Raw genomic sequence first — 25,702 nt, 5'->3', positions numbered from 1 at the left:
TTCTATCTAGATTTGAGTCTTTACATGAATCGGCTATTGTTTGTAATACATTTAATGGGAGCACGGGCAGGGAGGAGTGTGTTTTCAGTTTTACCAGTTTCGGACTGCTCTCTCGAATTTTCTTTTCTTGGTATTGTTTGCAGACCGGCGAAGCTGGCAGTGGAAATAGCGCATTATTCACTCAAACATGTCCTATGCATGGTGTAGAAATGTTCCCGCACTTTTAAATGTTGAGATAACTTATTCGTTTTTAAAACTCAACTACTTAGTTTGCCTAATTCATAGTTAGAAAGCGATACAATATTTGATGACTAGCGTTCGCATGTGAAAGTCATTTATTTTCCTTATGTCTGTTAGTTGGCTAGATTCAGGAATGCGCCCCCTTCGGCCCCCCTCCCCTTCTGCTGTGTCCATGAGCGGGGTATTAATTAACATTCTTATCATGGTTACGGCAGGCGGGATGGTCTGTCTTTCCTAGAAGTGGGCGGGGCTTGGAGCTGCAGACTATGCTGAGGTAGAGCGCATACAGAATAGCCATCCCGTGGCCGCTCAGGAAAGCATGAGCAGCATAGCCGTGCAGGGCCATGTTTGATGGTAACGGGTTGCATTTTTACAGTAAAGTTCCTCTCTGTGCTGCTGCCTTTGATCATAGTTATTTTCAAATATCTGGGTCCACAGAGGTGTTTTTAAGTTAGTCGGTGAATAATTAAAAAACATTGTTGGAGGTCTGCCAGGCAGCTTACCTCGTCTGGTTTTCATATTGAAACCTAGAGCAGGGCATTATACTACCGCTGGCAAAGTGCTATATCGGTTCAAAAGTAATATCTAGGGTATCAAAATCATGTCCCTATTGCTGAAAGGTAAATTGGGTGAGTTGAACAGAGTGCATAGTGTTGTTTCCATGTTCTCGGGGTCCAGAGCATTTGTTAGGATTGGCCTAGACAATCATTCTAGTCTTATAAAAAATGCATGCACACATAGAAAGGCTTTGACTCGGACCTCCTCATCAATTGGCATGTGTCGTCAGTAACATTTTTGCTTTCGCACCAATATACCAAGGCAGTGGCGCAGCCCACCTCTGGGTACCGATGCACCCACCACACAGCTCCACCGAGGCACCCACCACACAGCTCCACCGATGCACCCACCACACAGCTCCACCGATGCACCCACCACACAGCTCCACCGATGCACCCACCACACAGCTCCACCGAGGCACCCACCACACAGCTCCACAGATGCACCCACCACACAGCTCCACAGATGCACCCACCACACAGCTCCACAGATGCACCCACCACACAGCACCACAGATGCACCCACCACACAGCTCCACAGATGCACCCACCACACAGCTCCACAGAAGCACCCACCACACAGCTCCACCGATGCACCCACCACACAGCTCCGCCGAGGCACCCACCACACAGCTCCACAGATGCACCCACCACACAGCTCCACAGAAGCACCCACCACACAGCTCCACCGATGCACCCACCACACAGCTCCGCCGATGCACCCACCACACAGCTCCGCCGAGGCACCCACCACACAGCTCCGCCGAGGCACCCACCACACAGCTCCACAGATGCACCCACCACACAGCTCCACAGATGCACCCACCACACAGCTCCACAGATGCACCCACCACACAGCTCCACAGATGCACCCACCACACAGCTCCACAGAAGCACCCACCACACAGCTCCACCGATGCACCCACTACACATCTCCACCGATGCACCCACCACACAGCTCCGCCGAGGCACCCACCACACAGCTCCGCCGAGGCACCCACCACACAGCTCCGCCGAGGCACCCACCACACAGCTCCACCGATGCACCCACCACACAGCTCCACCGATGCACCAACTAAGCTCCACCGATGCACCCACCACACAGCTCCACCAATGCACCCACCACACAGCTCCACCAATGCACCCACTAAGCTCCACCGATGCACCCACCACACAGCTCCACTGATGCACCCACCACACAGCTCCACCGATGCACCCACCACACAGCTCCACCTACACAGCTCCACCGATGCACCCACCACACAGCTCCACCGAGGCACCCACCACACAGCTCTACCGAGGCACCCACCACACAGCTCCACCGATGCACCCACCACACAGCTCCACCGATGCACCCACCACACAGCTCCACCGATGCACCCACCACACAGCTCCACCGATGCACCCACCACACAGCTCCACCGAGGCACCCACCACACAGCTCCACCGAGGCACCCACCACACAGCTCCACCGAGGCACCCATAACACAGCTCCACAGATGCACCCACCACACAGCTCCACAGATGCACCCACCACACAGCTCCACAGATGCACCCACCACGCAGCTCCACAGATGCACCCACCACACAGCTCCACAGATGCACCCACCCCGCAGCTCCACAGATGCACCCACCCCGCAGCTCCACAGATGCACCCACCACGCAGCTCCACAGATGCACCCACCACACAGCTCCACAGAAGCACCCACCACACAGCTCCACAGAAGCACCCACCACACAGCTCCGCCGAGGCACCCACCACACAGCTCCACAGATGCACCCACCACACAGCTCCACAGATGCACCCACCACACAGCTCCACAGAAGCACCCACCACACAGCTCCACCGATGCACCCACTACACAGCTCCACCGATGCACCCACCACACAGCTCCGCCGAGGCACCCACCACACAGCTCCGCCGAGGCACCCACCACACAGCTCCACCGATGCACCCACAACACAGCTCCACCGATGCACCAACTAAGCTCCACCGATGCACCCACCACACAGCTCCACCAATGCACCCACTAAGCTCCACCGATGCACCCACCACACAGCTCCACTGATGCACCCACCACACAGCTCCACCGAGGCACCCACCACACAGCTCCACCGATGCACCCACCACACAGCTCCACCGATGCACCCACCACACAGCTCCACCGATGCACCCACCACACAGCTCCACCGATGCACCCACCACACAGCTCCACCGATGCACCCACCACAGAGCTCCACCGAGGCACCCACCACACAGCTCCACAGATGCACCCACCACACAGCTCCACAGATGCACCCACCACACAGCTCCACAGATGCACCCACCACACAGCTCCACAGAAGCACCCACCACACAGCTCCGCCGATGCACCCACCACACAGCTCCGCCGATGCACCCACCACACAGCTCCGCCGAGGCACCCACCACACAGCTCCGCCGAGGCACCCACCACACAGCTCCGCCGAGGCACCCACCACACAGCTCCGCCGAGGCACCCACCACACAGCTCCACCGATGCACCCACCACACAGCTCCACAGATGCACCAACTAAGCTCCACCGATGCACCCACCACACAGCTCCACCAATGCACCCACCACACAGCTCCACCGATGCACCCACCACACAGCTCCACTGATGCACCCACCACCCAGCTCCACCGATGCACCCACCACACAGCTCCACCTACACAGCTCCACCGAGGCACCCACCACCCAGCTCCATAGAGGCACCCACCACACAGCTCCACCGAGGCACCCACCACACAGCTCCACAGATGCACCCACCACACAGCTCCGCCGATGCACCCACCACACAGCTCCGCCAAGGCACCCACCACACAGCTCCACCGATGCACCCACCACACAGCTCCACCGATGCTCCAACTAAGCTCCACCAATGCACCCACCAAACAGCTCCACCAATGCACCCACTAAGCTCCACTGATGCACACATCACTCAGCGCAACCACAGCATCACTCAGCGCAACCACAGCATCACTCAGCGCAACCACAGCATCACTCAGCGCAACCACAGCATCACTCAGCGCAACCACAGCATCACTCAGCGCAACCACAGCATCACTCAGCGCAACCACAGCATCACTGGTTCAAATATGTTCTTTCAATGTTTCAAGCAGTTTTCAAGCTTTCACGCTTTATTACAAATCACAAAAAGATGTTAATATTTCACTTCTGTTCTTGGATTTTTGTCACAATAAAAAACACTGAACATAATCTTCACAAAAGTTATTTACAAAAGTTTAAGCTATTGCCATTACAAATTAAATAAATTATTTAAGTATTAATTATTTAAAAAAATTAAAAGCCATTGTTATTTGTAATATCAATACATCTAAGTCACGGAAATACAAAACATGTTGCATTAAAAATGCTATAGGTGTCACATTTGCGAAAGTTATAACTATTGGCATTGTAAATGACAAAGCTATTAATTTAGCTATTTAAAAAAAAACATAAATAAAAAAAAAAAAATTATAAGACCAATAGCTCAAACTTTCCTAATGCGAGCCCTATTGCATTTCCAATGCTTGTTCTTTTTAATTCTCACCCCAGGAGTGGAATGTGTGAGCCAAAGCCGTCCCTACAGCATCAACGGCCTGCTACTAAATACGAACAATGCCCAGAGCATAGACTTTAAAGGAAACCTCCCTGCTGCTGTAGTCATGTATCTGCCGCGGCTGTCTCTAAAACACATGCAGCAACTTGCGACCCTGTGCAGCCCTAGTGCTGTGGAAGGGAAACTAAACTGCTGTTCTCCTCTGAGCTTGTACCACAATCAAGTTCAAGATTAAAGATTTAGATCTACAATGAGATCAACAATAAAGCGACATAAGCATTTCATCACTTAATACATTTTTAGGAGGATAAGAAAATTAAAAAATATTGCAGCACATCAATGAATTCATTTCATTACTTATTTCTCACTCAATACATTATTAAGAAAAAAATAAAGAATTAAAATTTGCGGCACATCGGTTTATTTTGCTGGACAGTACAATAGCTGAATTGCTGCGTTTGCTGTTTTGTTTTGCAATTTTTTTTAAAAAATGATGTCATTCCATAAAGTGCATAATCTGTCCTCCCAAAGGGTGTGTTCAATAGGCCATGCTGAACTGCAAGGACCAAGCTGCTGGAAGCAATAAAAACAAGCATTTGCAATGCAACAGGTCTCGCATTTACGCAAGATCAAGCTATTGGCATTGTAAATGACAATGCCTTTTATTTATGTTTTAAAAATGAAAACAAAAGTAAAAGGCATTGTTATTTGCAATGTCAAGAGCTCAAACTCGCGTAAATGCTTGTTTAAAGCATGTGACGTCGGATCCTCAGACAGTAGCTTGACTAAATACTCCATGGGCCAGTGGCAGGCACTGTGCTTCTGTTGATTGGTGTCAGCGAACTGATAGTGCGTCCAGGCAGAACTAAACAAGGAGATACAGGCAGGAAGCAGTGTGCGCGGCGCTTCTCGTGCCCGAGCCAATACTCCATCACTCCACAGAGTAATACAACAGATCGCCTACAGCGCAGGCGCTGTTTAGGCTCGACCTAAAAAAGCCTACAAACTGACCTGTAAGACCAGCACTGCCTAGTTTCCCTATAGGCCAGTCCTTCCTGCTGTTTTGTCACGTTTGAACTTGTTTAGAGTTGTTGAACACAGGGCTCTGATGTAATGAAAAACACAATGGGGCAGATTTATGAAGGCCTTGCGCCGCCGGTGCGTCACTTTATTTGACGCAACGGCGGCGCAAATAATGCGCCCTATTTACAACGTGACGCATCTAGGAGATGCGTCATGTTGTAAAGCCCTGCCCCATAAGGAGGCGTTCCTGCGCAGGGGAGGGCGTTCCTGCGCAGGAACGCCTCCTAAAAGTGGCTGAGTGAAAATCTATGAGATTTCACTCAGTCACTTTCAGGACAATGCTGCGTCAAAACCCTGCGCCTGCTTGAAGCAGGCGTAGGTCTTGACGCAGCATTGTGGAGATGGGGCACCCCCGAGCCTTGCTGGAGCTGCATCGCGCTTGCGATGCAGCTCCAGCAATGCGCCACCTTTACGCCACAGATGCGTCACGCATCTGTGCCGTTTTTGCCCCATGGTGCGCCGCATTGCAAATGCGGCGCACCAAGGGTGGCGGAGCAGCGGCGCAGGATGACTGGCGCATCCCTGGGGATGCGCCAGTCATCATAAATCTGCCCCAGAGTACTCTATTTGATTAACATAGATTAAAAGGGCCGAGGCCTAAAGGTGTAACAAACCAACAGAATTAGCATATATTAAGAGCTATTTGAACTGTGCGGCAGTAGCAGCGGAGGATAAATTGTGTAGCAAGAAAGGTAATATTTAGAGGCACGGAAAGGTAAATGTAGTAGCAAGGAAAGACGCAAACATGTTCAGAGGATTTACAGCAGCAAAGACATTTAAAAAAACTACATTTACAATTTCCCAACCATTTTCGCACGTCTTCTCTTCTCTTTCCCAACTAGAAAAGGAAATGTTCATGACAGCCTCTAGAGGGAAGAGAAAAACTCTTGTATTTTCACACTTTCCACCAGCGTGCATTAACACCTGCACTTTAAAGGAAGAAGGGATTGTACACAACGCCTAGTCCTTGCACTTTCTGTTCGGACCTAAAGCAAGCGTCTCCACTTTCTTCATGTGAAATCTTTTCAAACAGTACATACAAAACAGCGTCGCACTCACACAAGGAAAAAAAACTTTAAAAAAGGCATACGTATTGGCTAAGTCAATTGTTGTTACAGAGATGGCTACATCTGGCATTACCTCCTCGTCCGTCTTCCTTGCCACAGTAATCACCTTTGAGCCTCTGGCTCCCACAGAAACTCCAAGTAAAAGTTATCATCCTGGTCTCCCTCTCCCAATATGGCCCCCGGAGGCAACAGCCAATCCCATAAAGGGATACATAACCAGCAAAACGATCTTTTTTTTTTTTCTTCTACACTACTCCGAGTGCTGTGTGCCTGCGACGTGGGTAAGTGGGGCTGGGTCCTGCGATGGCTGGACTCTGGGTCCTTGTGGAGTTTGATGTCGGGGAATGTTGGTGTTTGTTATATTTATTTGTTTTTCTGTTCCACTCATCTGCCACTTTCTTCTCGTCTTGTTCTAGCGGACTCAGAATTTTCATGGAGATTGGTTCGCATGGGAACCGGCCTCCATTGCGGGGACACGCGGGTCTTTAACCTGCTTTAATGGTCTTTCTGACTTGTTTTGCATTTCTGTAACGCGCATCCTGCTCAGCGGACATTGCGCGGTTATGGTGTGTTGTTCTTCCCCCGTTAGTTGACGGAGTTGTTGAGCTTCTTCATTTTCTTACCTTTTTTGTTGTACTCCGCTGCATGTTTTCTTTAACGGGGGGTCTGGCGGCTTCATTGGGGAGGCTCGCCGGACTTCCTCTGCTTTTATAAATGTATGATGGACGTGCAGTGGGAGGGTTTGTTGGTTGCCTAGCGACGTACGGCCTATTTTACCGGTCGTGTTTGCCGTCTGATACCTGTGTGAGTTCACTTGAATTTGGTGGTCATGGAGGGTAGTTCGTCTGCTGTGGCTGCTCCTGGCTCCATGGTTGTAGCTTCTGGTTCTGGAGTGGCACTTCCTTCTTTGGATGTCTTGCAAAAGATGATTAATTCTGCGGTGGCTGCTGCTTTACAGGATAAGGTGGCTGTTCCTCCTAATAAGAAGGCTAAAACTGATGCAGCTCCTGCTCTTTGTTAGAGGGGCGATCCCAGGGGAGGACAGACTCGGCCCCTGACCACCCTGTGACCCACCTCTCCCAGGAACACAGCCGAGCAATGGCGGGAGATCCTCAGAGAGAATCTAGGATCTTACGCGCTGCGCTAGCACCACTCAACAAAGGGACACCACATCGTAGGATAAAGAGAACGTGTTCTTTATATCTTCAAGTAAAATGGATCTTGAAGATCGGAAGATTCTTATGTACAGGCGAGCGAGGGCGCAAAGAGTCTCGGTAGGGGCAGGGTAGCGGGACAGTCTCAAGGGTCAAAGTCACTTGCGGGTGCGTATCCGGCACACAGCTCTCAATCTTCGAGCCGCGGGATACGGGGGGATCTTGGGTCCAGCCGGACCAGGATAGTCTCTGAGCCACGATCGAATCAGCAGGGCTCGAGCAAGGAGGTAGCAGTTCCTACGGTTTTAGGGAGCCGCGATCGAATCAGCAGGGCTCAGGGGTCTCAAGGTTGCAGGGGAGCCGCGACAGCGTCAGCAGGGCTCAGGTGGTCTCGGGCAGAAGTCCTTCTCTGCCCGGTAGGAGCCGCGACAGTGTCAGCAGGGCTCGGGTGGTTCTTCAGGTTGCAGGGGAGCCGCGACAGCGTCAGCAGGGCTCAGGTGGTCGTCGAGTAGAAGTCCTTCTCTGCTCGGTAGGAGCCGCGACGAGGTCAGCAGGGCTCACGTAGTCCAGGATACAACTGCCTTGATCATTCCAGAGCAACCCTTGATATAGGACTCCTCGCCTTTGATGTCCGGAGTCCTCGCAGGCAGGGGTCTTAGCACCTGGGAGCCGGTTGTTGGGGGTTCCGCCTCGGCGGCTCCTTTCATCCTTTTAAGTTGGGTCTGGAGGGATCCCAGACACTCAGCAGGCCTGGAGCCAGCCCTCAGGGAGGTCGGATGGGTGATCGAAACTCATCTCTCGAGGGCAGGTGGGAGGTGTGATCGAGCTACTCCTCCCTCTCTCGTTCACGGGGAGCGCTCTACCCCCTGGCTGGGTATGGCACCGAAGGCCGAGGTCGGGCTGGGGCCGGGGCGGCCATCTTAGGTGCAGGGACATGGGCATCGGCCTCGGGTACCAGGGAAATGGAGGAGAGGACGGGGAAGCCCAGTGTCGGGGGAATCCGGGCCATGGGGTGCTGCACGGGTCAGGAGGGTTTACTACGGGTCAAGGAGGACCACGCCACGAGGCCAGGTCCAACACGCGTCCACCCCAGCTGAAGGTCGGGGAGAACTACCCATCCTCTTGGGGGTTCTCTTCGCTGAGGTGGAAGAACCTGGAGAGGCCGTCAGCGTTGGCGTGGTCGGTACCAGGGCGATGCTCTACGGTGAAATCCATCCCCTGGAGGGAGATTGACCATCGTAGCAGTTTGGCGTTCTCTCCTCTCATCTGCATGAGCCACTGCAAGGGTCGATGGTCCGTTTTGACTCGGAAGTGGGTTCCGAACAGGTAGGGTCAGAGTTTCTTGAGGGCCCAGACTACTGCGAACGCTTCTCGTTCGATGGTACTCCATCTCTGTTCTCGGGGCAGTAACCTTCTGCTGACGAAGGCTACGGGCTGATCTAGGCCTTCCTCATTGAGCTGGGACAGTACAGCTACGATGCCATGCTCGGAGGCGTCGGTCTGGACCACAAACTCCTTGGAGTGGTCCGGGGCTTGGAGCACGGGGGCAGAGCACACAGCGGTCTTCAAGGCGTCGAACGCCTCTTGGCAGGAGGGGGTCCAGTGCACGCGCTTGGGCTGCTTTTTGGAGGTCAGCTCTGTGAGGGGACCCACTATGCTGCCGTTCGGGTGGTGGGCGGTTCCCAGGCCAGGATGGCATCGATCTTTGGTTGGAGAGGGGCGACCTGCCCGCTTCCGACCTGATGGCCTAGGTAGGTCACTGACCCCTGCCCAATCTGGCACTTGCTGGCTTTCACCGTCAAGCCTGCCTGGCGCAGGGCTAGCAACACCCTCCGGAGGTGCCGGAGGTGCTCGTCCCATTGTGAACTGAACACCGCAATATCGTCCAGATACGCGGCGCTGAACTCTTCTAGCCCGGCCAGGACTCGGTTCACCAGTCTTTGAAATGTGGCCTGGGCGTTTTTCATCCCGAACGGCATCACTCGGAAGCGATAGTGCCCGTCCGGGGTGGAGAAGGCGGACCGCTCCTTGGCTCCCTCTGTGAGCACAATTTACCAGTAGCCGCAGGTCAGATCGAAGGTACTCAGGTAGCGAGCAGACCCCAGGCGGTCGATGAGCTCATCTGCGCGGGGTATGGGGTGGGCGTCTGCTCGGGTGACTGCGTTTAGCCCCCGGTAGTCCACACAAGGCCGAAGTTCGGGGACAGACCCAGGGGCCGCGGCTTTCGGGACCAGTACCACTGGGCTGGCCCAGGGACTGTCGGAGGGCTCGACCACTCCTAGGGTGAGCATTTTCGAGACTTCGGCCTGGATGCAGGTCCGGACTCGGTAGGCTTGGTGTCTTACCGGCAGGCTGTCCCCGGTGTCCACATCATGGACACACCAGTCAGTGACCTTGGGGACCAGGGAAAACAAATCGGGGAACTGCCCCAAGAGCTGGCGGCAGTCTTCACACTGCTGAGGAGTGAGGGAGTGAGAGAGGCTCACTCCGTCTACGGAGCCATCCTTCTCTTTGGCACACAGGAGGTCAGGGAGAGGCTCCGTTTCCTCTTCCGCTCCGTCGTCGGTAGCCAAGAGCAAGCTCAACCCCGTCCGCACGAAGTGAGGCTTGAGGCGGTTCACGTGGAGAACCCGAAAGGGGTTCCGAGGGGACTGGACGTCCACCAAGTAGGTCACTTGGCTTTTCCTCTCCATGACCTTAAAGGGGCCGGTCCACTTGTCTTGGAGGGTGCAGGGTTTCACCGGGGACATCACCCAGACCTGTTGGCCCGGTTGAAACTCGACCATAGTGGCATTGTGGTCATACCAGCGCTTCATCTCCTCCTGACTTGCTTCGAGGTTGGCTTCGGCCAGCGCTCGGAATTTCCGTGTCTGGTTTCTGAGGGTGAGAATGTAGCGGTCCCTCCTTGACCAAGCTGAGGGGCCCCCGGACGGGGTGCCCGTACAGCAGCTCAAATGGGCTGAGCCCCAGGGACTTCTGGGGGACCTCCCGGTAGGCGAACAAGAGGCAGGGGAGGAGGACGTCCCACTTGCGCCGGAGGGGCTCTTCTAGGCCCATGATCATCCCCTTCAGTGTCCGGTTAAACCGCTCCACCAGGCCATTTCCTTGGGGATGATACGGGGTGGTGAATTTGTAGGACACTCCACATTGTTGCCACAGGGACATCATTTATTTGGAGATAAAGTTGGTGCCGCGGTCGCTCACGACCTCGCGGGGAAAAACCCACTCGGGAGAAGATCCCCATTAACGCTCGGCCCACCACGGGGGCCGTTATGGTGCGGAGGGGGATGGCCTCGGGGTATCGGGTGGCGTGATCCACCAGGACGAGGATGAATCGGTGACCTTGGGAGGTTCTAGGGTCCAGGGGTCCTACTATGTCGATCCCGACCCGCTCAAAGGGGGTACTGACGAGGGGGAAGGGTTGGAGGGGAGCCTTGCGCGTTCCTCCACTTTTTCCACTAGCCTGGCACGTGAGACAGGACTTGCAGTGGGCTTCTACATTCGCTCGCATCTTGAGCCAATAGAAGTGTGTAACTAGGCGGTCATAGGTCTTGTCCTGGCCCAAGTGTCCCGCCAGGGGTACATCGTGGGCCAGGCCCAGGAGGAAGTCTCGGAAGTGTAGGGGTACCACCAGCACTCGAGCTGACCCTAGCTCGGCAGACTTCTGCTCACTGTACAGGAGGTCATTCTCCCAATACACGGAATGGGTTCCAGTTTGGTCGCCCGCAGCTTGGGCCGCGGCCTGTCGCCGGGGTCCGACCAGGGAAGGGCAAGTGGCTTGCTCCTGGCAGAACTCCTCTCAGGAGGGGCCCCCCTCGTGATGCCACTGCGCCAACTCGGGCAGATCATCCAGCTCAGGGATCTGTGCGGGATCGGGATGCAAGGATACGTTGTCGGTGATGGGCTCTCCTCCTGGGGAGAGGCCGGTGGGCTCAGTTCGGTCATCCCTATCTTCTTCTACAGGGTGGTGGCTAGGAGGCTCGGCGTCGACCGCCCCGAGGGGGGGTAGTCAGGCGGACATGGATAGGGTGGTGGCGCACACCCATTCGGGTAGGCCCATCATGGCCAGGTGGGTCTTGCGCTCCACCTGTCCCCACGGGGAACTTTCTAGGTCGTTGCCCAGGAGACAGTCTACAGGTTGGGAGGCTCGGACAGCGACTGGTAATTTTCCTATCACTCCCCCCCATTCGAACGGTAAGAAGGCCATTCTACATACACTCTCTGTGTTGTCAGCGGACAGTACAGGGCACAGGACATTCGGAATGATCTGATCCTCTCTGACTAGGTGGCTCAGGACACCGGTGATACTTGCCCCAGTGTCGCGAAGGGCCTCCCCTCGGTGGCCGTTCACCATCACCAGTTGACGGTATTTCTTGGTATTGTCGGGTAGGGGGGCCCCGGGAATCATCTCTCGGTCTCCTAAGGAGACTAGGGCCATGGCAGCGGGTACCCACTCTTCGGTCTCCTCCCCTAGGGCTACGTTGGCTACCTGTCGGGCTGGGGGGGTTGTCGTGGAGGGTCTCGGGGCCATGGGACACTGGGGGTCACTGGCGTAGTGCCCTGGCTTTAGGCAACGGAAACAGGAAATCGTGACCCGGTGCCCACGGCTACCCGGGGGAGCGGGATTAGCTGGAGGGGGTGCTGGTAAGGTCTGGGGTCGGCTTCGAGGGGGGCTACGCTGGGGTCCTGACTGGGAATCCCTCTGTCTTCCTTGGTTCCCCCCTACCCTCTGGCGGGGAGATCCCTGACTGCTTCGGGGGTAGTCTCCTACGGGGCCTTGGGGGACCCGGGTGTTCACCCAGCGATAGGCCTCCACGGCCAGCTTCCTTGGGTCTGCAAGCTTGCTGTCCAGCAAATTATGGCGTAGGTCCACAAAACAGTTCGCGGACAAGTGTTCCCATGCAATGAGGTTGATAAGTCCTTCAAAGGTGGTAACCTTGCTGCCCTTGATCCACCCTTCTAATGCTCGACTGTAAAAGTTCACGTACTGCACCCATGTGGTGCCAGGGATTTTCTTGCACTCTCGGAACCGCTGGCGATACATTTCGGGGGTGAGTCCGTATCTCGTGAGGAGGGCCTCTTTCATGTGGCTGTTGGAGGTCTGCACTGAGGACGGCAGATCGAGCAGGGTGTCTCTCCCCTCGCTCAGGAATCGACCCCACAACCCAGCTCCCCAATCCTTCTGTGGAACTCGGTGGGAGGTCATGGCGACTTCGTAGGCCTTGAACCATTGCTGGATATCGTCGTTCTTATAGTATTCTCTCACCACATCCTTGGGGATGTAGACTTTTGGCTCTACCGGGGGAACGGCTTCTCGGTTCCTCGAGGTTCGGTTTTCTTCTCTCCGGACCTTTAGTTCGATCTCCTTCAGGCCGCGCTCGTGCTCCAGCTGGAGTCTCTTGTCTTCGTGCTCCCATTGGAGTTTCTTCTCCTCCAACTCTCCTTGCACTCGTAGCTGCTCTAGCCTCTTCTCTGCTAGCTTTAACTCGCACTCAATTTTGAGTTTTGCGAGTTCAAGTTCATGATTTCGGTTTCGCTAGTTCTTCCGGGGAGAGGCCCCCATCTGGTGCGCTGCTCCGTACCGGAGCGCTGCTGCCTACTCTTCGGCTGGGGTCGGGTTCGGTCGGTTGCTCCTCTCCTCCTCCTGACGGGGGGAGTGTTTTCCTCGGACTCTACCCAAGCTTGTAGGGCTTTCTGCATGCCTTCCTTCGTGTTCAGGCCTGTGGTAGCGATGCCTCGTGCTTTGCAAAATTCTTTCAGTTCTTTGTGCGTGTACTCTTCCAGCCGTTCCGCACGGAACGTGGTACTCGCGTCGGCTTCAGTGGAACTCTTGGTGTTCTTTTCCGTCATCTTTGTGTGGTAGTGCGTCAGCCGCTTACTGTACGATCTCTAGATTGTGAACTCGGATCCCGTCGCTTGCCACCAATGTTAGAGGGGCGATCCCAGGGGAGGACAGACTCGGCCCCTGACCACCCTGTGACCCACCTCTCCCAGGAACACAGCCGAGCAATGGCGGGAGATCCTCAGAGAGAGGACCTCGAATCTAAGATCGTACGCGCTGCGCTAGCACCACTCGACAAAGGGACACCACACCGTAGGATAAAGAGAACGTGTTCTTTATATCTTCAAGTAAAATGGATCTTGAGGATCCGCAGATTCTTATGTACAAGCGAGCGAGGGCTCAAAGAGTCTCGGTAGGGGCAGGGTAGCGGGACAGTCTCAAGGTTCAAAGTCACTTGCGGGTGCGTATCCGGCACACAGCTCTCAATCCTCGAGCCGGGGGATACGGGGGGATCTTGGGTCCAGCCGGACCAGGATAGTCTCTGAGCCGCGATCGAATCAGCAGGGCTCGAGCAAGGAGGTAGCAGTTTCTACGGTTTTAGGGAGCCGCGATCGAATCAGCAGGGCTCAGGGGTCTCAAGGTTGCAGGGGAGCCGCAACAGCGTCAGCAGGGCTCAGGTGTCTCGGGCAGAAGTCCTTCTCTGCCCGGTAGGAGCCGCGACAGCGTCAGCAGGGCTCGGGTGGTTCTTCAGGTTGCAGGGGAGCCGCGACAGCGTCAGCAGGGCTCAGGTGGTCGTCGAGTAGAAGGCCTTCTCTGCTCGGTAGGAGCCGCGACGAGGTCATCAGGGCTCACGTAGTCCAGGATACAACTGCCTTGATCATTCCAGAGCAACCCTTGATATAGGACTCCTCGCCTTTGATGTCCGGAGTCCTCGCAGGCAGGGGTCTTAACACCTGGGAGCCGGTTGTTGGGGGTTCCGCCTCGGCGGCTCCTTTCATCCTTTCAAGTTCGGTCTGGAGGGATCCCAGACACTCAGCAGGCCTGGAGCCAGCCCTCAGGGAGGTCGGATGGGTGATCGAAACTCATCTCTCGAGGGGAGGTGGGAGCGGCCATCTTAGGTGCAGGAACATGGACATCGGCCTCGGGTACCAGGAAAATGGAGGAGAGGACGGGGAAGCCTAGTGTCGGGGGAATCCGGGCCATGGGGTGCTGCACGGGTCAGGAGGGATTACTACGGGTCAAGGAGGACCACGCCACGAGGCCGGGTCCAACACTCTTGATTCGGAAACGGAGGAGGATGAGGACGTCAAGGGGCGTTTTGTGCAGGGTGCCGACCTTAAGGTGGTGCTTGGTCACATTCGCACAAATTTGGTTTTTCCTGATTCTGTTGTGGATTTGGAGGATGATTTATTTGCGCTATATCAGCGTCCAGAGCCAGAATCTTTGCCCCTTCATTCTTCTGTTTTGAAGGTTTTGGAGACAGAGTGGAAGGATGTGGACAAGGGCTCTTTTCCACGTTTTTAGAATAAACGTTATCCATTGCAAGACTTTTCTGTGAAGTTTCCTTCATCGGTAAAGGTTGATTCATTGATGGCTAGTATGTCATCTTATGGAACTGTTGTTTCTGAGGATTCCTCTCCTGCTTACCCGGTGGATCGTAAGGTTGATAGTGCGGTGAAGCGCACTTTTGCTGCTGCTAATTTTTCCATCTGGGCGGCGGCCTATTCTTCTTACGCCATCCAATCTTTGCTTAAGGACTTTCAATCGTTAGCAGAATTGATGGACCAAGGGGAAGATGTGTCTTCTACGCTGGCTATGATGGAGCAGCAGGTTCGTCTGCTTTCTGATGTGTCATTTGATTCTTTCGAGGCGGCTGCTTCTGCGGCTGGATCTTCTGTCGCTGCGAGGAGGCAGTTGTGGCTCCGCTCATGGAAGGCTGATGCTGCGCAGAAGGGTCTGTTGATGAAAATTCCCTTTACTGGTGTAAAGCTGTTTGGTTCCCCGTTGGATGATATGGTTAAGAAAACGGCGGAAGACCGTAAGATGCTTGCACCTGACAGGGCTGGTCGCTTCCGTGCTTTTGGGTCACAGAGAGCTTTTGGTCCTTCATGGAGGGGGTGTGCGCATCAGCCCTTTCGTGAGAGGGGGCGTGGCCGGGGTGCTCCTTCCTCTGACAAGTCCCGGTTCTCCGGCGCTTCTTCCTCCTCTTCTCCCACTACAAAATCATGACTGGGTTGCTCCTGGGGTGGGTCCGGTTGGGAGTCGTCTGAGTTTCTTCCGGGACTCTTGGAATGAGACTGTTTCGGATCAATGGGTTCTTCAGGTGATTTCCAAAAGTTTTCATCTTGGATTTACCCAGACTGTTTCAGGTCCACTCCTAGTCCCAGAGACGCTCTGAAAAGGGTGGCGCTTTTGGAAGGCATCGCTTCTCTAGTGCAAAAAAGTGCGGTGATTCCCGTGCCAGGGGACCAATTCCTGGTGTCCAGACGCACAGGGGATCTCAGGCCTGTGATGGATTTGAAATGGGTAAATACTTTCATTCCTCATCAGAAGTTCAAGATGGTTTCTATCCAGGTGATCCTTCCTCTTCTTTCTCAAGGGGATTTTCTGGCCTCGATAGACCTACGGTATGCGTATCTTCATGTGCCTGTCCACCCGACTCTCAGAGGTTTCTGCTATTCTGCGTCCTGGGTCGGCACTATCAGTTTCAGGTATTGCCTTTTGGACTCTGCTCTTCACCCAGAGTTTTTAATAAAGTTCTGGCTCCTCTTGTTGGCCGTTTACATGGGGAGGGCATTTGTGTTTTTGCATATCTGGACAATATTTTGATTTCTGCTTCTTCTCTTTCTAAGGCGGAGTTGCATGTCCGGAGGGTGTGCCATGTCCTGGAAAATCACGGATTCCTGGTGAATGTCCCGAAGTCCTCCCTGGTACCTGCACAGGAATTGACTTACATTGGATTGGTCTCACTCTGTGATATCCTGTTCATCCAACTACAAGGAACTGAAGACGGTTCAGTTGGGCCTGTTGGCCTTCTCGGATTTTCTGTTGGGTCACCATGTGCAGGTCCGGACGGACAATCAGGTGGTGATGTCGTATATCAACCATCAGGTAGGTTGCAGAGTCTTTTCCCTCAGATGCCTCAGTCGTCGGATTTGTTCTTGGGCGGAGTTACACCTGGCGTCCCTGTCTGCGATTTATCTGCCGGGTCGGGAGAACACTCTGGCAGACTGTCTGAGCCGTGTGTTTCCCTCCATGGGGTCATTGTCCCTGACGCACTTGATGTTCAGGAAGTTGAAGCGAATGTTTGGATCTCCGATTGTAGAGCTCTTTGCGTCCCGGTCCAATGCCAAGGTCCGCTGCTTTTGCACAATTATGCCTTGCCAGGATGCTTGGAAGGTGGATGCTCTGTCATTCCGATGGACGCGATGCCTGTTGTATGCCTTTCCCCCTGTTCCCCTGATTCCAGCTGTCTTACAGAAAATCAAGAGGGAGGGTTCCTATGTCCTTCTGATTGTTCCGGGGTGGAGTCGTCGCCCATGGTTTCCCATGTTATTGGAATTGGCTGTGACACCGGGGTGGACGTTGCCATTCGTACCTTTCCCTCTGTTAGGCCCTCTGCTTCCGCTTCCTGTGTTCCGATCCCTGGGTCTGTGGGCCTGGCTCTTGAGAGGGATTCCCTGATCCGTGGTGGTTGTTCGATGGCTGTTGCTGGTGTTATGCAGCGGTCACTGAGGCCTTCTACGTTAAAATCCTAAGCTTGGCATTGGGACAACTTTGCTTCTTGGTGTCTTCGTCACGATTTGTCTATGGTTTCTTTGGATCCGGCTCGCATTCTTGATTTTTTGAATGAGGGTTTTGAGTTGGGTTTGGCCATTTCTACTATTCGTGCTCAATGGGCCACCATACGGGCGTTTCATGTCCTTCCTTTAGTTTCCGTGGCTCCATTGGTGGTGCGACTTTTTAGGTCTCTGTCTTTCCAGCGACCGCGTCCTATCCTATGTCCTCCTCCTTGAGACCTTCCTATGGTCTTACGTTCTTTGCAATCGGTTCCTTTCGAACCTTTGAAGACGGTTGATTTGAAATTTTTGATGCTTAAGGTCATGTTTCTTGTGGCGAGTGCTTCTGCCAGGCATATTGGGGAGTTGGGGGCTTTCCTCCAGTCTGCTCCATTTTTGGTTGTTTTGATGGATCGTGTGGTCTTGCGCCCTCATCCTCGTTTGTGCCGAAGGTTGATTCCTTCTTTCATCGGTCTACGGAGGTGGTACTTCCTGTTCTTTGCACTGATCCTTCCTTGGATGAGGAGTCTCTTCTACATCTTTTGGATGTTCGACGTGCCTTGTTGATTTATTTATCCCGCACGTCTTCCTTCTGTAAGGTGGACAATTTATTTGTCAATTTTGGTTTGTCCCATCAAGGTTTGAAACCTTCCCTTTCCACGGTCAGTCTTTGGATTAAGGAGACTATTTTGTTGGCGTATGATTCTGTTTCCGAGGTTCCCTCTCTTCCTATTCAGGGACGTTCCACCAGGTCTGTTGCAGTCTCCTGGGCGGCGTTTATGGAGGTCTCCATTGAGGATTTTTGCCGGGCTGCCACTTGGTCGTCATCTCATACCTCCATGACCCATTACCATCTTCAGGTTGGGGGTGGGGGCTCAGTTTCCTTTGCCTCTTCTGTACTGAGTGCTGGTGTTACTTGAGGGGGCTTCTTTTGTTTGTCTGCCTTTTGTTATTAAACTTGTTGTTATACTGCCTTCCTGGTGTGGGCTGTTTTTCTTTCATGAAGCTGATATGCTTTGGTATTGGCTCAATGGTGATTACTGTGGCAAGGAAGACGGACGAGGAGGTAATGCCCCGGTTACTTACCGATAATCTTCATTACTCCGAGTCCTTGTCTTCCTCGCCACAGTATAGTTTCCCTTCCCTCCCGGCCCTCTTGGTGGCTTCATGTATACGGCTTGGATTTTAGATCGTTTTGCTGGTTATGTATCCCTTTATGGGATTGGCTGTTGCCACCGGGGGCCATATTGGGAGAGGGAGAGGGAGACTAGAATGATAACTTTTACTTGGAGTTTCTGTGGGAGCCGGAGGCTCAATGGTGATTACTGTCGCGAGGAAGACAAGGACTCGGAGTAATGAAGATTACCGGTAAGTAACCGGGGCAATACATCAGTCTAGAGTGCTTAATTTTTCAAAGAATGAGTAGTGGTGCCCGAAGGCCGACGACACTCCCTGCCCCTTTTTTCCTCACTCGCAAGTTCTTGCTTTCTGTTTGTGACTGCTTGCCGGTTTTCCCCCTCCATCTTCCCGATGTTAAATGTTAAAAATTAGTTAGAGCGCGAACAGCTGCCCCAGCAACGGGGCGTCCCGGCGCTAGATCTATGTGCTTTCCTTCTCTTGTAAATAACTGCTACAATAAAATAAGTGCTGGTCCCCCCAAAAAAAGAGCCTGTGTTCCCCACTGGTAACCACCGTCTCAAATTAAGCACTGAAGTTTGGCTCTTAGGAATCAATGGCCAACTTAGAGTCACAGTCTGTTGTCTCGTATTTGTTGTGTTTGGGACACTAGGCAGCGCTTAATTTGTAATAAACATAAGAGTAGGGCTCCACATTTTTTCTTTTGGTCCCTGAATGCTGTGCTTACTGATCACCAAGGATCCTAGTCTTGATTTCGCCTCTATTTTTACCACCGCCCTTCTTTCCTGTCTCTTTAACTCACCTTTGCTGGTTGTTTGTCATCCTTATTTTCTCCGTTTGTCACTGCTTTCCATTCTCCTCCCTGTTCTCTCTTTTTCATTCTTTGGGCCAGAGCCTGATCAAAAACAGTCACTCCATATTAGTGCATGTGGGCCCCACTGTTCGTCAGTGTGGGTTTGGAATCACAATTAGGCCCGGGCACTCCCTAAAAAAGTGCAGGGCCGGACTGACTACCGGGCAGTTTGGAATGCTGGCAAGCTGCTGGCTGATTTTACTGCAGTGGGGGCTGATTTTGTTCATGGAGACCTGCGTGTGCTTCAAAATAATGAAAGCAAAACAAATTTTGTTTAGTACACGCAGGTCCCCATCAACAAAATCAGCCCCCAGCTCAGCAGCATTCCAAACTGCCCGGTAGCCAGTCCGGCCCTGAAAAAGTGGCCCACATTCAAGAATCGTTAATTATTTTGTACTTTTACATAACGTGAACTCGGCCTCGGGCAGAAAAAAAAGAAGAACAGAGACTAATTTATGTCCATGAGGGGAGAGAACACAAAAAACCAGAGGAGCATCCTCGTTGGCCCTAACCACCACCCTAACTTTCCAGTCCTCCTCAGTGCAGCTCGTTGAAGCCTCAGCCGCACCTGGATGGAGCCAGGGGCCAGGGACCACTGACTCATGCTGTGACAGAAGTGCGGCCTGCTGTAATTCGGCCTCTGACAGCCGGCCTGAGTGGGTCGGGCTCAGTACGTGTATGCAAAGGATGTGATCACAGCCTTTTGCGTTGTGCACTTGCAGAGGAGTCAGGGACTGCTTAGCCTAGCAACAAACCGGCCTGCCCACTGGCCTCAGCAACAGGCCCATGCCCGGCTGCCATAAGCCAAACGGAGCCTGCTGGTCATAATCTGGGGGTGCAGCTTTTCGTCCCAAAATGCAACTCATCACCATCTTTCCATCTTCACAGTGTTTAGAGACTAAACTAAGCACCAAAAGAGGTTCTAGTTTGTAAGACAACTGCGCCGCCTGGACTTGCCTGTGTTTATGTACGCGTTAATGTGTTTCATAGGTACAAGTTGCTGAACGTAAAGAAGGAGACGTTCTCCGAGCAACGATAGGTAACCTGGACTGGGACAGTGCATCACAGACCTCCCTTCCCACCGGCTCTGCCCCTCCGGTATGCCATTCATTGCTAGTCAAGTGCCGGAAAAGTAAAAGTACAGCCAATAGGAAACAGACACTCCCCGTGTGCCACCGTGAGAAGCCGCTTTTGTATCGCTTTGTTCGCCCTAAGTGTGGCAGGGTATGCTCAGACGTGAGTCCCTTGTTCACTTGGCCACTGGATTCAAGATAGCCTGGCTGATGAGGATTATGAATCCGAAACCGGTCCCAGGATGCTTGTTTCCGGTCCAGGGAAGACATGGCTTGGCAGTTCGGGCTGGACTGTTCCCATGAGGCACAGGGTCAGACTGATTTGCATATAGCCATGTCTGAACTGGGGTGGCTGAGTGAACTAAAGAATGGTGATGGATTAAACCCAGATCAGTTGACTGGGGGTGAGTGTTTGATTTGTTCAAGCGCTCCGTCCATCATCCCCTTTTGTATCGCTTTGTTCGCCCTAAGTGTGGCAGGGTATGCTCAGACGACGTGAGTCCCTTGTTCACTTGGCCACTGGATTCAAGATAGCCTGGCTGATGAGGATTATGAATCCGAAACCGGTCCCAGGATGCTTGTTTCCGGTCCAGGGAAGACATGGCTTGGCAGTTCGGGCTGGACTGTTCCCATGAGGCACAGGGTCAGACTGATTTGCATATAGCCATGTCTGAACTGGGGTGGCTGAGTGAACTAAAGAATGGTGATGGATTAAACCCAGATCAGTTGACTGGGGGTGAGTGTTTGATTTGTTCAAGCGCTCCGTCCATCATCCCCTTTTGTATCGCTTTGTTCGCCCTAAGTGTGGCAGGGTATGCTCAGACGTGAGTCCCTTGTTCACTTGGCCACTGGATTCAAGATAGCCTGGCTGATGAGGATTATGAATCCGAAACCGGTCCCAGGATGCTTGTTTCCGGTCCAGGGAAGACATGGCTTGGCAGTTCGGGCTGGACTGTTCCCATGAGGCACAGGGTCAGACTGATTTGCATATAGCCATGTCTGAACTGGGGTGGCTGAGTGAACTAAAGAATGGTGATGGATTAAACCCAGATCAGTTGACTGGGGGTGAGTGTTTGATTTGTTCAAGCGCTCCGTCCATCATCCCCTTTTGTATCGCTTTGTTCGCCCTAAGTGTGGCAGGTAATGCTCAGACGTGAGTCCCTTGTTCACTTGGCCACTGGATTCAAGATAGCCTGGCTGATGAGGATTATGAATCCGAAACCGGTCCCAGGATGCTTGTTTCCGGTCCAGGGAAGACATGGCTTGGCAGTTCGGGCTGGACTGTTCCCATGAGGCACAGGGTCAGACTGATTTGCATATAGCCATGTCTGAACTGGGGTGGCTGAGTGAACTAAAGATTGGTGATGGATTAAACCCAGATCAGTTGACTGGGGGTGAGTGTTTGATTTGTTCAAGCGCTCCGTCCATCATCCCCTTTTGTATCGCTTTGTTCGCCCTAAGTGTGGCAGGGTATGCTCAGACGTGAGTCCCTTGTTCACTTGGCCACTGGATTCAAGATAGCCTGGCTGATGAGGATTATGAATCCGAAACTGGTCCCATGATGCTTGTTTCCGGTCCAGGGAAGACAGGGCTTGGCAGTTCGGGCTGGACTGTTCCCATGAGGCACAGGGTCAGACTGATTTGCATATAGCCATGTCTGAACTGGGGTGGCTGAGTGAACTAAAGAATGCTGATGGATTAAACCCAGATCAGTTGACTGGGGGTGAGTGTTTGATTTGTTCAAGCGCTCCGTCCATCATCCCCTTTTGTATCACCGTGAGAAGCCAGCTGGCCGGGACATCATGGCAGCCAAGGGCTCATCTGCGCACAGGCTGTGCATAGCTGCCAAGGTTTCAGATTGTTTACGTCTGACATTTTCATAATTTCAGTGAAATTATGAGTTATGAGTGACATTCAACAACTATGAGTGACACTTTTTCCTCACAAGTAAAATCAAGCAATAAAGATGAGGAAAACATAAATATCAGAAATTACTCCATTGGTGCTATACGAAGCTTTGCAGTAAGAGCTAATGTTTGCTCCAATGTACTTGCAATAAAGTAGAACTCACATATTGAGGCTAAGTTTGTTCATTGTATAGTTAATAAAAACCGTAACAATTTACATAGAATAACATTCTGCGAACATTAATTTAAAACAATTACCATTTTGCGTAAAAACTCGTCATAAAATGTATAAAAGACAATTCATGGGTCAGTATTTACACATTTCACGAACTTATAAAAGAACCTATAATATGAGTATGTGGAACTATACATTATCTGCTTCAGTCTTTTATTTGCTTCCTTTTTTGGCCAGAAAATACATCCGTCAGGCTCCTAGTCCTGAGTCTAACAAATATTATTGGCAATTGTTCAATAGGTAATGTATTTAACTCACGTAGTCAGTAGTAGTAATAATCTTTATTTAGATATAAAACAATATCTTTAAAAGTTTTTCCCCAAATCACATTGTGTACAGTTTTGTGTATAAAATAGTTAAAAACAAAGAGCCCATGCGGGCACAAAAACATTAAAAAAAAAAAGAAGTTTAAACTATTTTGTATAACATGACCTAGCGTCTCTCGTGCAGCTCCCATTATATTCAAATGATAAAATCGAACCATAAGCATACACGCCACAGAATTTCAATTTGATTTACGGCCCTCATGGTCTTTGGAAATTCTATTACAATACATTATTTGATCTAAATGATAGGTGGCAAAGCCAAGACAGTTTTCTTTGTATTAAAATTGCGATACGCTTGCTGGATACATTTAGCAAATTTTATGTTTAAAACAGTGTTGTCCATAGACAGGGCGGCAATGATGGCATGCCTGCAGGTCTGAACTCCCAGCCTGTTCCATTCTGACCTGAGCATATACCTGCGTTGAGAATTGAAGGTGGGGCAAATGCAAACCACATGCATGATTGTTTCTATTGCTAACCCACACCCTCTGCAGATTGTGTCCTCCTCCGTGCGACGCCAAATGGGTAGATTTTGAAGGAAGCGCCAGTCCCCCAATCTTAAGGCTATAAAACTGCGCTTTAAATAGAGTGAAAAAGTGGTGGAAAAATACATAGCGGGGGATAGCCGTTTGTAGGAGTTGACTACTGCCCAAGAATGGCTATGTTTCGTAAGGAGAGCTTTGTCAGTGGCGAGAGATGTCGAACTCACTCATTTTTTAATTGCCTTTTTAAAGGCAGACTGACTGGGATTAAGGGCCCAGAGGTCAGCAGCTGACATTTGCTGGATATAGTCCTTAAAAAGACAGCCAAATGATCCTCCTGGGTTGCTCTCGTTGATTTCTTTCCAGACTAGGGATTCTAGTGTGCCTGGTTCAGCCTGTCTTAAATTGTGGCAAAGCTTAAGGTATGTGCCAACGTTAGAGGCTTCGTAATTAGTTAACCCCAACTCTAATCTGATCTGTGCAGGGGATGCAGAACTTGGCAGATGGAGTACCTTTTTGTATATTTTGGTTGTGTGTTTATTTAAAACAGTGTTCATTTTACCTTTGAAGATCTCTATACCATATGATAGAGTGAGGCCGATCTTCGCTTTTAAAACTTCCAGAAGGGGAGAGAGGGTTGGACCAGAAAGTTTCTTCGACAACTTGGACAGTGATACCACAAGTGCCATGGCTTTGGCTGTAATCACATTACTCTGCTTTATAAAGTTGCCCCTGTGATCCAAACAAACACCTAGGTATTTATATAATTGGCCGGTGGTAAGGCTTGTTTTGTTAAGTGACCAGCCGCCACCGCTGTAACGTTTCTTGCCAAACGGGACTATCAGGGTCTTTTTCATGATAACTTCTAGTTGGTTGGTGGTCGTGTATTGCATTAATGAGTCAAGAAGCCTTTGTAACCCTACCCTTGTAAGGCTAAACAGGGCCAGATCATAGGCGTATAAAAGATTACATAATGCCGTACCTCCTACTTTCGGCGGGTGACTGTTTACTTTGTCTAGGGTACTTGACAGATCTGCTATGAAAAGATTGAAGAGAAGGGGGGCCAGCACGCATCCCTGCTTGACACCTCTTGAGGTCATGATTTTTCGCAAGAGATGCGTGCCGGACCCTAACTTCACTCGGACCCAGGTACTGGTGGGCAATTGGATAATTGGGTTCAGAATTCTATCTGGAATTCCCCACTGCCTCAGTTTTTCCCAGAGTGCCGCACTGGGAACCCTATCAAATGCAGCTTTAAAGTCGACAAAGCAGCAAAATACTGTCCTAGATGATAAAAGGGCTTTGTCGACGATGCTAGAGACTGCTAATAGATTTGCCATGGTTCCTGAGTTGGCAACAAACCCTGTTTGATTCAGTGGTATCAGATTGTTGTCCTTTACCCATTGGCCAAGGTCCTCCAAGATAAGCCCAGCGTAATTGTTGGACCTCGCCCTTTTGGCAGGTTCACCCTGAAACTTTTAGCTTTTTCCTAGCCTGTTTTTAGAACCTGGTGTTGGTGATTTTAGGCCTCGCGCACTTTTTCACTGTGGTACAGTGTAAAGTGCGTGAGCTCTCTGTGCATGTGTGGTGAGTGACCTGCCCTCCCATAGGAATGAATGGGGAATATGTATGCCCATGGTAGTTCCTGATGTGTGGGGAGTGCATAGTCGAGTTTGATATGTGCGAACTCGTGAGATTGAATGCTGCGGAATGGTGTATGCGGCATGATTGTGTCCAGTCTAGAAGTGCCACTTTGAGAAGTTGCCATATTTGTGTAATTTGTGCCTGGCGTGTGATTGGCTGGTGAGCCTGGCCCAGAGTGCCTGGGCCTGCTTGTGGATTGACTGTCTGGTCTGAGGGTGACAGGGGCTGCAGAGCCCCAGGAGGTTGTCTGAGTCAGCCCGTGGATGAAAGGCAGAATCTGCTGCCAAGGAAGTGGGAGGAGATAGCACCTGGGTGTGAATGAGGCTGTGCCTGCCTGCCACAATGCTGGCTCCACCTCCCCGCTGGGCGACTGTCACCTCTGTCCCTGACACTGAAAAGAGTTCCCTATAACCAGTTCTAGCTGGTTCTCACACTGCCTGCACAAAGACTTCAAAGACTTTTCTGTGTATAAGAAGGGGCTGTGTCCCCTTCCAAAATGTTCTTGTTTCTGACTTGAATCTACCAGGGGCGGGCGCTGCCCAGCCGCTGGATGCCTGGAGGACTCCTGGGGGACCCCATCTGCCTTGCCTGGGCTGATGGGGGGACTTTGCTTTGCCCTGGGATCCTTTGGGCCGTCTTCCTATCCCCCCAGGACTTTGCTGGACTTTTCCTGATTTCCCCCTAGCGCCTGGGAGCGCTTTGTCCTGCTTCCAGCGCTTAAGAGCGCTCTATTTCGCCTGTAGCGCTTGGGAAGCGCTTTATCTGGCTGCTAGCGCTGTTGTAGCCTTCTGCGGCTGCCCA

General features: G+C 52.1%; 1 protein-coding gene across 2 annotated transcripts in view; it reads left to right on the top strand.

The window, feature by feature from the left end:
• The window catches only part of LOC144823525 (nicotinamide N-methyltransferase-like), a 203,712-nt gene that overhangs the window by 144,577 nt on the left and 33,433 nt on the right, over positions 1 to 25,702 (top strand). The gene's annotated exons all lie outside the window — the stretch shown is intronic.

This window comes from Lissotriton helveticus, chromosome 3_1, assembly GCF_964261635.1.
Source record: "Lissotriton helveticus chromosome 3_1, aLisHel1.1, whole genome shotgun sequence".
Classification (NCBI taxonomy): domain Eukaryota; kingdom Metazoa; phylum Chordata; class Amphibia; order Caudata; family Salamandridae; genus Lissotriton; species Lissotriton helveticus.
Note: the sequence above shows the minus strand (reverse complement) of the source record. Positions and strands in the feature narration are given on the sequence as shown.